This window comes from Meleagris gallopavo, chromosome 3 (assembly GCF_000146605.3).
Source record: "Meleagris gallopavo isolate NT-WF06-2002-E0010 breed Aviagen turkey brand Nicholas breeding stock chromosome 3, Turkey_5.1, whole genome shotgun sequence".
In the NCBI taxonomy this organism is placed as follows: domain Eukaryota; kingdom Metazoa; phylum Chordata; class Aves; order Galliformes; family Phasianidae; genus Meleagris; species Meleagris gallopavo.
In genome coordinates, this window is record NC_015013.2 from 20,115,388 (window position 1) to 20,121,593 (window position 6,206).

Consider the following 6,206-nt stretch of genomic DNA (forward strand, 5'->3'; position numbering starts at 1 on the left):
TTTCCTTCTGGCCACCACTAAAGAGGCAAATGAGGACTCTAATCACACTACTACACACACGCAGTAGCATGGGCAACATGATTGCTGTGCTTTTTACCTCTGAAGACAGAGATGCTAACGCTGCATCACTGTAATTCATTAGTTTTTATCCTTTTATGTAAGATAGCCTGGGTAGTCATTTAGGGTCAGCCCTGAGCAGCCAAAATTATATTACTCTTGCATAAAATTGACTATTATCAATACATTTAAATTTGAGCTTGTAAGCAGCTTTAAAATTAATAGGATATTTCCATTAAAAGTAATGCTTATCACATCACAGATTTACTTGGTATGTTTATAGCTCATAAAACTTTTTAAAAACTGTTTCAACTTGCTGAAAATATGTTTTTCAAACATAATGTTAAGTCAAATTGCACTGTAGCACAAATGATAGCGATGTTTCTTGAAAGGTTATCATATGCCAGAAGGAAGTGTTCCACTATTAAATACTAAAGAAAATAAAATATAGGAGGACCTTAGTGGTGAAACAACAACAAAAAGTGTGCTCCATTAGTCCATCAATAAGCTTGTCAGAAAATCTACTTTTATTCAATATATTCCAGATTATCATCTATGAAACATGTTTATTATCTGTCAAGCATCCATTTGATGTTTAATCTAGCATATTCACATATTAAATATTTGCTTCAGTCTACTTGAAAAGGAATTTGCCACTTATTTGATGTCTTCTTTACTTAATCTCTTGTGGTGAAACAAACAGAAGGAAAAGAAGGTGATGGAAATGTTACCATTCCCCTCTAGTCCCTCTCCTTCCCCCCCCTCCCCCCCGCCCTTTTTTTTTTTCCAAGAAGTTCTCAAAAGAGCAAAGAACTGAATGAGAGAACTTCTGTGGAAAAAATTGTTCTTTCTAGGCCAGATAGTGAAAGACATGCATAATATAAATTCACACAGTTCTCAGTGTGTCAAAATACACTCAACAGAGTTTAATCAGTATCTTTATATCATATGTATTCTTTTAAAATGATAGAAAAATTAAGATATGAAATGGTATTGAGTTCTTAGGTGCAGAAATAACTGTTTGATGTTTATTATAAGTTAGCGTTACTCCACAACCATACATTTTCAAGGTAATTCTCTTTTTAATATTACTGTGTTGTATTTTAAAGAGATATTGAAAATATTAGAGTTCAGGATATTTCAGGAATTACAATTTATTTTTATGTTCATTTTCCAGCCATGATAGCTGGGCACAATAGAGTTACAGCTGCATAGGAGCTCATATTGCTTATTCTGGAACCGCTGCACTAGTAATGTCACAGTAATTTATAAATAGGAGTTTAATGTGTCTATTAAATCAGTGACAATTTCACTAAACAGTTAGGGGTGACTAGTTAATTTTGGAAGCCACCTGGAAGAGCACACAGATTTACAGCATTAATGTCAGCTGTTATCGGCCAACACACTCAATTCATTTTATGTCTGTTTTTAGAAGACTGTTTCAGGAAGTGTCAGGTTACAAATCAAAATATAGTTTAGGAACTGATGCAGTCTAGCTCAGTAGAGATCCTGAGATGGTGCTTCTTGTTGACACATGATAAGCTGACATTAATAAATAAATAAATAAAAATTAATATGCTTTGCCATTTAACCTGAATGTCAAAGCAAGATCTGGAAATCCTCTGTTTTGGTAGTACAGAGTGCCATGAAGATCTAACAAGTTGCCAAACAAAAGAGAAGCTTCCTTGCTGGAGATCCATCTAGCAAACCTTAAAATGGGAAATTGGAATACAGTGTTGCTATGTGACTTGTGCAAGTTGGAGGAATGCTAAAAGGCTTACTGTGATATGTACCCTTGTTTACATATTTTGCTGTGATTTGACTTCTTAGTGCTCCAGAAGGCCGTGCAAAACAGTACGTTTAATAAAATTGAAAAAATATTTATGATTATTTTCTTGTGCCACAGCTTAGTCCTCACTGAAAGGTGATAGAAATCATCAGAAGATCTGATTTTCAAGTACAGCCTTGTCTTAGTGCAGTTTAAAATGACTAACAAGATAGCAGTTGGAATTGACCTTATAAAAGGGTTACTTAAGGAGGTCTAACTTTGCTGAAACATTAAAAACCGAAACTATTCTTCATTACTGAACCTATTCTTCATTGCTCTGTTTCAATAGTGATATGCAGGGGCAGCATAATAAAATGAAGGCTCAAGAGAACAAAGTAGATGAGAGAAGTATAGGTTCTTCATTAACAAAATAATACCGGCAAAGTATCAGTTTTTAGTTGCTAAATATGTAAAGTGTGTCATATTTAAAGGAGTTAAACATGTAGTTTTATTCCATTTACATAAGTCTTTGTATTTATGTATTCTTGTATATCATTATCTGTGTGTTAATGCATTACATCTTTTTCATACATTGTGCACCTACACAGACTTTTTGTGGCTGTCCTCAAGAGTGCAGCGACAGGCAAATGGAAACTTATACTGAACACAGACAGTTGGATTGGAAAATATTGCAAATTGCTTTTCAAGGCAATAGACACTTTTTTCTGGTGTTTTTTTTTCGTTGTTTTGTTTGTTTGTTTGTTTGTTTGTTTCAGTGTGCAGCAACAAAATATTCTCAGCTTGCGAATTCATTATCTTGCTAATGAAATACTTATGTTTTGCATAATTTTGTTCTTTTAAATCTCTGTTACATTATACCTGCTTGCAAACAAACTGCTTTACATTTTTTATTGCTGTGATCCCCACCACCTAAAAAATGTTATAGTCACAACTGCCCTGGGGCTGTACGGAGTGAACACAACAGTATATGATACTGCATAGATGAAAAATATTAACTCAATACTGAGAAGTCTTCATTTTCTTCAGACATTTCCTCATATATCAAGGCAGAAGCTGTGATGATTAGATGGAAAAAGAGCTTTGTATTTGTGACCAGAAGAGAGTGCTTTTCTGATGCATAATAATTTATCCTCTGCATCTGAAATATGAACAAAGAACTCATTTATGAATTTTATAGTGGATAGTTTTTATTATATTAAAATTAATGTAAACCACCTTCCATCAGACTTAACTTAGCACCTCTTTCTTAACTCAGATGTTACCGTTCTTTTCCATTACAGGTGAGTGTCTGGGTGATAGGGCACTCTGTGAAGAAAATTTTGCATTTGAATTTTTCAGACAAAGAAATCTATACTACTATGGCTTTCTTTCTTTTTTTTTTTTCCTTTTGTGTGTGTTCTTCATAAGCCTTGTGTTAATCTGAAAGAAAAAAAAACAAATAGAATTAAGGAAAGAAATGCATGCACTGAACTCGAAAGCCACTGCCCTTTGTAGGAAAATAAATAAATAAAAGCCTGAGTGCTTTATATAGATATATATATATATGTATCTACTAGATTTCTGTTAAGACAGTCTTTATATTTCATTTAAACCTGTCAAAAGGATTTTTCCTAGCTTATCACATTCTATGCTCAGAAGTAACAGTAAAAATAACTGGAGAGAGACCTGTAAATCTTTTCCATTCAACATTTACATGGTACCATCCTCAAGCAGGTGAGAGGAGTTGTTGTAGGGACCACTACAAGTATTGTGTTAATTCCCCCCAGTCAATAGTTTCAGGGTGATTTTCATTTGAAAGATCTTTGGAATAGTAATTATAGAAATCGTTCACAATGTCTTTATCCTGCAGAAACTCATATACCCTACTCTGTCTGCAGACATAACAGGAAAATTCGTGTTGGACCTTTGTGGGTCTTAGATGATAATTTTAACTATGATCACAGAGTCACACATGATCACTTTTAGCCTGGCTTACTAAATGAACTCACTGAGTTTATACCTTATACATTTTCAAGTAAAAGCATTGTCACAGTTTATTACAGAAAAGAGATGGAGAGAAATGAAATATCAAAAAGGTTTGAGAGGAATCAGAACTGGAACCAGAGCTCTTAACTTTGCTTATCACTGTTGAGCTGAGACTTCTGTCTCCATTACTTATTGTCTGGTGAAAAAATGCGATGACTTTGAAAGCTTTGCTTCTTATATATTGTATAAAGTGTGTGAGACACAAAGATGTTTTGACAGCTGCGCATGAAACTCTGAGATGGAGGTAGAAATGCAAAGCTCCCATGAGCAAATCAGACTTGCATTTAATGTTCACTTTTGCAAGCTCATCTTTTTAAAAGGTGCACAAAGCCTCAGCTTTACTTTCTCGTGTGGTAGAGATGAGCAACCTGCATACCATAGAATGTTTCTTATTGCTCTTGTGACTTCACTCATTGATTTACTTAGGTAGCTTATAGTGGGAAGATTAAAATCAAAACACTGACAATAACACCTTCTGCCTGTGGTTCTTGCATTCATGACAATTATGAATGAGAGTAACAGAGGTTGCATGTGAGAATAAGTGAATTAAGGGTGCAGAGAGATCAAAATAAAAAGAAACGATGAACATCCTGAGCTGCAACCCACATTTCAGAAGTTCTAGAAGGTTGTGATGATTGGGTGGGAACTGCTAAAGAAGTCGTGGATAGAAAACATTAGAACTCTAAAACCCAGCAGACTTGAACATAGTGATCACAAAAGAATGAATGCTTGTAGTGGAAGTCCTGTTAGTTTGAAGCTTCCAGCTCCCAAAAGACTTCTGAACACAGCTGAGTGGATGGTGCTGATGGTTTTAGCATGTGTCTGAAGTTTAAATTGTTAACACTAATCGAGAAATATAGTTGAGGTAGTGGGAATTAAACTGCTAAGGAAAGCCTTACATCTATTGTGGTTATCTTTTGAGTATTCTTGTATATGTGGTGTCTACTGGATGGAAAGCTTGTTGGAATCAAGAGGTAATTGAAAGAAAGACAGAGAAAGAATAATAAAGAATTTTGGAGGTCCTAGGGACATGGACAAAGGAAAATAGTCTGCTCTTTTAATCAAAGTGAATTTGAAGGTTTTGAATTTGTTAAACCTAAATCTGGAGTTTGGCTGAGGGTTGCTGAATCACCTGGCATATTGTTAACTTAGAAGTGAGTTCATAACTAATAAAACATTAAAACATCAATGACAATTGAACTTAAGGAATAAATAGCTGAGTTTGCAAGATCTCCTTTCTGGAAGAGCACCAAAATGCCTATTAAGAAATGAAATAAAATTAGCCAGACAGCAAAACTTGGAAAAGTATTAAATGCCTATAGTCACTCCTGGAGAACAGTGTGTAAACCAAAATAATTAGGAGGTTCAGAAATTGAATAAATTTTATGATCACTGCAACATATGTTTTATGAAATCGTAGCATGAAAAATCAAAGAAATTTAAAAAAAACCATATGAGTATAGAATAAAATTTATTATCAAATTTCAAATCTAAAATCTTTTTTTTTAATAATATAGGGCTGAAGCAAAAACATTTCCCCAGTAAAATGTAATCAAATATTGATTAGACATTCTTTTCAAAAAAAGACAAAGAATTTCTCAAGAGGTCTAGTACCAACTTGTTTTGTCTAGCACCAACCTGTAGAGGAAGCAAATGATTACTGTTTTTTCATCCACTGCAGTTAATATTTGTATGTGTAGGACATAAAAGGCAATTAAGACAGTTGGGACTGAGAGTCTTATCGGTTGCTGCAGTCACATCTAGCACAGTTTGTGAGTGAGGGCCCCAAAAGCACGAAAGTCCTGAGCTACTCCTGTTCTTCTGAAGTACATACATCAAATCACAATTTGTATCTCCATCTGAAACAAAAGCAATGGACTGGGAACAGGTTTTATGGCAAGTGCAGTTCCACTCTCCCTCACCACCTCCACGTTGCAGAGACTGTAAATGATCTGTCTCTCTTCTGCCTCTAGAGATAACCATCCTCTAATCCTTCTTGTGCCTGACATCCACTCTGCTGCAAAAAAAAAACCCCTAACATTTATTTGTTCTTTACAGAGGGTCTGTTACAGATTCAATTAAATTCTGAGGAAGAATTTTAGGTGTCTGAGAAATCTGCAACTTCTGCTTTGATTTGAAGAAAGCCATTTGTACCCAAAAGTTTGCTTAATTTTTTTCCATATATGCTGGTGGAAATGTAATGACAGGAAAAACTTCTGTAAGTGATCCTTGTCTTTCTTCCACATTGTATTAGATGTAAATCCATAGATTAGATTAATTTTTTACAACTTGGAATAAACTGCAAAAAAACATGAATGAAAAGTCTAAAAAAATA